The sequence below is a fragment of the Stegostoma tigrinum genome, chromosome 30 (genome assembly GCF_030684315.1).
Source record: "Stegostoma tigrinum isolate sSteTig4 chromosome 30, sSteTig4.hap1, whole genome shotgun sequence".
NCBI lineage: Eukaryota > Metazoa > Chordata > Chondrichthyes > Orectolobiformes > Stegostomatidae > Stegostoma > Stegostoma tigrinum.
Window position 1 is genome coordinate 4,861,124 of NC_081383.1, and position 7,346 is coordinate 4,868,469.

At 45.2% G+C, this 7,346-nt stretch overlaps 1 long non-coding RNA gene across 3 annotated transcripts in view; it reads right to left on the reverse strand.

The window, feature by feature from the left end:
* Positions 1–7,346, reverse strand: part of LOC125466023 (uncharacterized) — a 152,504-nt gene that overhangs the window by 138,810 nt on the left and 6,348 nt on the right. For all 3 annotated transcript variants that reach the window (XR_009442809.1, XR_007250354.2, XR_007250356.2), the window contains exon 2: positions 182–232. This is a non-coding gene — a long non-coding RNA (uncharacterized LOC125466023). The remainder of the gene's footprint in view (positions 1–181; positions 233–7,346) is intronic.

Here is a 7,346-nt window from a genome sequence, read left to right on the forward strand (position 1 = left end):
TCAGAGAGCTCAATCAAACACAGGTTCCGAGAATGAGCAATTAAACCGACTTTTGTTCGCCCACTGTGCAGGGAGTAGCCTTCCTCTCTAGGTACTCTTCATGTACAGGAGTAGAGAAAAAGAGAAACATTCACCCAATTGGTCAGAAGTGGACATCGATGATATATAGCTTAAAACCTACCTGTCAAGATTCACAGACAAACGGTGCATCTCTCTTCCTGGCCTTGAGCATCTGAAAGAGAAGAAAAACATATGAGAACCGCAAGCTGCCGTTTGCCTAATATTTCCTTACAAGGAAAAACAAACTGCTGCATTCATCAAGCGCCCCAAGCGGATATCCCCAACTGGCCAGCGAACCAATCTGAAGTGTAGTCTCAATAATTGGTTGGAGGGACCGAATAGCCCACTCCTGCTCCCAGTTCGGATGTAATCGCTGTTGTCCTGCCGACAAACACGCATTTTCGAACAGCAAGATCCCACCAACGTCAAATGAGGTAAATCAGCTGCTAAGCGGTTTTGTTTTGGGTGGATGGGTTTTTGACTGGGACAGGATCATGGTTTCATGGACATGGATAGTCTGTGAGTGAATTACTTTCGTTCAGGTGGGTTTATGCGGCGGAAATTACAGATGTCGTTGAGGAAATGGGAGAATCAGAAAATAGTCTCTCGGCCTACGATGTTACAGCAGCCAGACGTAGACTGGCCTCTATTGCTGCCCCCGAAAGCCTGTTATCATGACTGAAAACAAAAGAAAATGCTGAAAATCGCAGCGGGTCGAGTAGGATTCCAGCATCTGCATTAGAGTTACAGAGTCACACAGCACGGAAACAAGCCCTTCGGTCCAACCAGTCCGTGCCGAGCATAATCCTAAACCAAACTAGTCCGACCTGTCTGCTCTTGGCCCATATCCCTCCAAACCTTTCCTATTCATGTACCTATACAGACGCGTTTTAAACTTGTAATTTTACCGATATCCTTGACTTCCTCAGGAAGTTAATTCTTTTGTTTAAAAAAGAAATTGCTCCCGATCCTAAGAAGAGCGCCTTCGCTGAATCTGCCATGAAACTTCTTTTCATTCGTGGGAACTTGCTTTTTCTGGTTACATCGGATTGAGCCTTATTAAAAACACAGGCGACACCCAAAATGTTCCCTTGAAGAGTATTGCGTGTTCCTGTTCATTATTGTGGATGAGATTCCGGCGGCAGAAATGGTTGCAAAATCTGTACAAACTGACCTTGAGACTGCTAAAGCAGGGAAGGAGGAAAAGAAAGAAAATACAAGACTCACATTCATGTAAGCACTTTGACAGCCTCGGGACTGCGCTTTGCAATCAAGGAAGTAATTCGGAGACAAACGTAGAATCTGCAGGAAAAGCTCAGCAGGTCTGGCAGCATCTGTGGAGAGAAGTCAGAGTTAACGTTTCGGGTCGGGTGACCCTTCCTCGAAACTCTGATTTGAAGATGTAGTCACTGTTATAATGCGCAAAACGCGGCAGCTAAGGCGCGCATAGTAAGATCCCACAAACAGCAATGCGACCGCTGTTGCAGTATTGTTTATGAAAGGACACCCATTAAAGGACTTGACAGCGTTGTTTTTGAAACAGTTCCCTGTGATATTCCGGGGAGAAGGTAGAGGCTGTGCCCCATTTTAAAATCCCGAAGGAAAGATGCAACCGCAAACGGTGACCACGTGAGAATGAATGGAGACAGCTAAAATGTTCCTGGTTTGCACATGCGCTGTTTTGTTTCAATTGTTTCGTTCATGGGTTGTGGGCATTGCCAACTAGGCTGGCGTCACTTGGGGTGCCATTGAAGAAATGTCACGGGGTTAGTAATGCAGAATCCCAGGCTAATGTCCTGGAGGCTTGTGTTGGAATCCCACCATGGCAAATGGCGGTATTTGTATTCAACTAAAAAGCTGGAATTCCAAACCAGCCGAATAGCGACCGTGTAACGACTGTCGCCTATGTAACACCTCACTTCGTGCAGTAATGCCCTTTAGCGAAGGAAATGGTTCTCGTCATGCAACGAAGGTTTATCAGACTGATCCCTGGGCTGGCAGCGCGGTAGTACGAACAGAGACTCGATCGGTTAGGGCTGTGTTCACTGGAGAAATGAGGTGGGATTTCACAGAAGCCTGTAAAATTCTAGCAAGACTAAACAGGGTAAACTGAGGAAGGATGCTCTCAATGATCGGGGAGCCCAAAACTCGGAATCACAATCTAATAATACAGCGAACGCATTTAGGACTGGACGAGGAGAAGTCTCTTTACCCAGAGGAATGAGTTTGTGGAATTGTCTACCACAAAAAAGTGCCCGAGGTCAACGCATTGAATGCCTTCAAGAAGGAATTAGCTTTGATCTTACTACTAAAGGGATCATAGGATATGTATAGAAAATGGGAATAGGAGTTGGATGATCAGCCATGATCATATTGAATGGCGCAGCAGGCCCGAAGGGCCGAATAGCCTTTTGTATGTTTGTCTGGAGTCACCATCTTTATCTGGCCGACACGCAACGCCAGAACACAGCTACATATTGATTCTTAACCGCCTTCTTGGCATTTAGAGATTGCAAAAAGATACTGACCTAACCAACTGCACCCAACAAATAAAATGTCTTGGAGAGGTTGGCATTAGGGCGCCTCAGTGAACCGCGGCAGCGCTGGCGCGTATGGGTATAACCACAGGGCTGCTAGGAAGGGCTAGCCCCTGAATGCTCAGCGATCACGGCGATCCAAGTGTCAGGGACACTCTGCTGCGCAGTGGTGGATGACTAGATCCCCAGGGTGTGCTCACACACTCAATTTGATGGGCTGAAAATCTGGTCACTTTCAGGGCCGCGCTGTCAATCAGGACTTGGTCCATTCAGCCCATCTTTGTCTGCACGCTATCTCCCAGGAGCACCAGTGATCCTGACGCCTCAGATCGGAATATGAATTTCTGGATTGTCATTAATTTAGTAATGGGTCGCCTAACCCCAGAGTTATACTGCACGACTACGAGGGGACTCATAAAGTCACACAGCGCGGAAATAGACCCTTTGGTCCAACTCATCTGTTATCACCAAGCTTCCCAAACCGTCTTTGGCCTATATCCTTCAAAACGTTTCCTATTCTTGTACCTGGCCAAATGGCTTTTCAGTACTGTAACTGTACCTGCATCTACCGCTTGCTCTGGCAGCTCATTCCATACACACCACCCTCTGTGAGAAAACGTTGCCCCTCAGGTCTCTTGTAAATTTTCTCCTCCCACAATAAACCTACGCCGTCAAGTTTTGAACTCTCCTTCCCTGGGGAAAATACCTTATCTATGCCCCGATGATTTTATAAACCTCTATAAGGTCACCCCTCAACCTCCTACTCTCCAGTGAAAAAGTCCCAGTTTATTCAGTTTCTCCTTATAACTCAAACCCTCTAGAGCCGGTAACATCCTGGTAAATCTTTTCCGCGCCGCCTCCAATTTAATAAGATCCTTCCTACAGCAGGGCGACCAGAACTCAACACAGTACTGCAAGAGTGGCCTCACCAATGTCCTGGATAATCTCAACATGAGGCCCCAACTCCAATACTCATGGGTCTGAGCAATGCATTTCAGAACAATGTACGGACTGCAGCATTAAAACAGAGCTTGCTCCTGCACACTATGTGAGCTGTGTCGGTGTGGCTACAGACCATCAGAAAACAGCGATTCAGTCACAGAAGTGTCTTAAGCAAGACAACTGGACGAGTGCTCTGTACAAAAATAATTACATCTTGAACTCCAACGCCAACTTTCAGAACTCGGTTTAAATCAGTCTGGCCTCCTACTTTCCGGCACTAGTCCCACTTTTCACCAATTCTGGCCTCTTATATATCTTCCATGTCATCGATTACACCATTGGCGGCGGCTCCTTCAGCTGACTGGAAGCTCGGCTCGGGGATTCCCTCCCTAAACCATTCCATTACAACTTTTCTTTAAGCAAGCATTTGGCATCAGCCCCAGTTCGTGATACAGAGGCGACTCGAGGACGTTGCTACAGTAAAGATGACACATAAATGCACTTTGTTGTTGATTTTCAAATAACTTTTGCAATAAGACGGATATATTATTAGGACCTATAGAAAGACAAATCTAACCTGATAGTCCACACCTGACTAGGTATAAAATCAGAGTCAAGTTATTTATATTTGTAACTCCTTCACATTGCCTACGTTCGTAAACTCATTTGATGTAATTGTTCAAAGACATAATACCAACATGCAGCAGGCCAAGCAGCATCTCAGGAGCACAAAAGCTGACGTTTCGGGCCTAGACCCAGCTCTCTGATGAAGGGTGCAGGCCCGAAACGTCAGCTTTTGTGCTCCTGAGATGCTGCTGGGCCTGTTGTGTTCATCCAGCTCCACACTTTGTTTTCTTGGATTCTCCAGCGTCTGCAGTTCCCATTATCACTTACCAACATGCACCCAATTCTGCGAAGACACGACGACTTCCATGTTTTACTGTATTCTAAGGATTCTGAAAAACAACCAACCTAAAATTTCGTCGTTTACCTTCTCCCTAGGCCCTGAACTCTGCAATTTTCACTGGCAGAAAATCCTATTTCACAACTTTTATGTCGTACCGCTATCTAACGAGGGGGGGGGGTGGCATCATGGTAATAGCCCGAAGTTCATTTTCTAGTTCAAATCCCATTGAGGGCAGGGATGAAACTCGAACTCTAAACTCTTCACTTCCCGGCCTCTTCCTGTAAATCACTCCTTTAAACGTACCTCCTGGCCACCTGACCTAAAATCTTTCGCAGATCGAGGTCAAGTTTCGTTTGATACGGCTTCTGTGAAGCGCCTGGCGACGTTTTACTGCAACAATGATAGGACCTAAATCAATTTGTTGATGCTTTATAGAGATAATGGGCTCCTGAGATGCTGCTTGGCCTGCTGTGTTCATCCAGCTTCACACTTTATTATCGTTGATGCTTTATAGTCGCTTCTCGGATGCAGTCCTAAACAATGAACTCTCTCAGCTTTCATCTACATTTGTCAACGTACAGCCCTTAAAAAAACATTCTCGCTGTTGCATCACAAGGTTCGAGCCCCCTCCAGCAAAGTTCGGCAGCAGTGCTGGAGGGCCGCTGCCCTGTCGGAAGTCACGCCACTAGGATTTGAAGTGAAACCAAGCTCCTATCAGATCAAAGCCGAGAAGTTTTCTCTGGCCCTGAGCCAATACTTACAACATCGCGAAAAGAAATTATCTGATCTTGGTCACATTACCCTTTTGTGGTATCTTGCTGTGAACAATTTGATTGCTACTTTTTTGAATATTGCAACAAAGATTATACTTCAAAAGTACTTCATTGGCTGCAAAAGTCAAAGGGTCAGTATAAGCGTTATATAAATGTAATCCTTTCAATGTTTACTTGCAGAAAATCCTATTTCACAACTTTTATGTCGTACCGCTATCTAACCGGGAGGCGGTGGCATCATGGTAATGTCAGCTGACGAGTAGCCTGAAATTCATTTTCTGGGTTCAAATCCCATTGAGGGCAGGGATAAAACTCGAACTCAGCAAAGAAGCTGGGGTTGAAAGGCAACGTCACGGTCACCATGCGACCACGTCGTAACTAGTCATCTGGTTCACTTAAGCTGTTCTTGCAGGTCTGGCCTGCACGTGACTCTAAATCTGCAGCAATACTAACTGACGCCTGGGCAATTAGGATGAGCGAGAAATTAAGTCAGCAACATTCACAACGAATGGTTTTTTTTAGAAATACACACCTCACATTATAAAACATAAAATAAATATCATCTGAAAAAGAAAGCAAAAGTGGATGCTGGAGATTTGAAACAAACACAGAGAAGTGTCGAGGAAACTCAGCAGGTCTGGCAGCATTTGTGCAGTGAAAGCAGAGTTAACCCCTCAGTCCAGCGCGAGTTCAGAGGAAAAGTCATGCGGACTCGAAACGTTAACTCTGTTTCTCTCTCCACAGATGCTGCCAGACTTGCTGAGTTTCTTCATCATTCTCTGCGTTTGTTTGTACTATGCAGCGTTTAACTCGCAATTACATTCCCCTAGGGGTTTTCAAAAAGCTTCTTATCTATCCGTGACAGGTCCCCAACTGTGCTATTTAGTGTATTCGAATGGATACTGATTCTTCAAATGGCCTAAGTGAAGGAGTGTTTTTTTCCCAAAAGGTAATGAACTAGACCTAGACTTTGCTTTCATCCACTCAGCTTTTTCATATTAGATTTGCAGGAAACTAGAATTTGAAATGTTTAACTTTTGTTTCAATAGCTGAGGAACTGCCAACATCAGCTAGAAATGTAATAAAGTCTATCAAATTAACTTAGCTGCCTTTTCAGATTGCTCCACTTTCATACTGATGCAAAGAGAATTGCATCAATAGGGAGGTGTCAGGAGGAACTCCTACACCACTTTATTTCCGCCCATGTCCAGTGTCGCTAGTCCGCGTGAAACCGGCGGTGGAAAAGTTGCTGGGCAGTCGAATCGCCCCAGAACCTTATAAAGTTACTCTGCACATTTGCAAAATGCCTGCAGTGGAGAGAAGTTCTATATATAGAAAGACTCATACCGTATAGTCCTGGACCATCAGTGCAGTATAACACAATTGCGGACCGTAAGAGGAATAATGTAGCCTTCAATTCGTTTAGCTGCTAGGTTGATATCTTTACTCGTATTCGTCAAGAAAGTAGTTAACACCACGTCAACTTTGTAGCCATTGTATCAGTTATACTGTACATAATACAATGTGGACGTCAATATGTACACAGACACACAGACACACAATCACACCGACACACACACACACACACACACACACACACATACACATGCACACACAAACACGGCCGCAGATCATGTCACCTTAATCTGGGTTCGCATATTTTGCTCTCTGCTTTCTCAAGCCTTCTTGTGAGCTCACCGAATGAAGTCCAGGTGTGATAGCTTCCCAATTGCAGTCCTGTAAATTGCTTCTCAAAGCTTTAGAGACGTGTGAACCTTCTCGTCCCTCAGCTTCCCTTTCTTCCTGCAGTCTCTTACTTTGAAAAGCAAGTCCTTGACTGTGGTGTTATGTGAAGAGGAGGTAGAAAGCCCAATATCCGGTTTATCTGGCCTGTGCTGGCGTCCACGACTTTTCAGGTCCTCCTCCCAACACATTCCTGTGGCCCCTTCTCTTTGATGTGCGTGCGTCGCTAATAATCAAATACCTTTATACGATTCACTCCAACTACAGCCGATGGGGAGCGAGTTCTACATTCGCTGGTAAAGACGTTTCTCCTGAATTCGCAACCGGATTTATTAGTGACCAACTGACGTGTCTCGACGTTTAATGCTGATCTTCTCTCCCAGT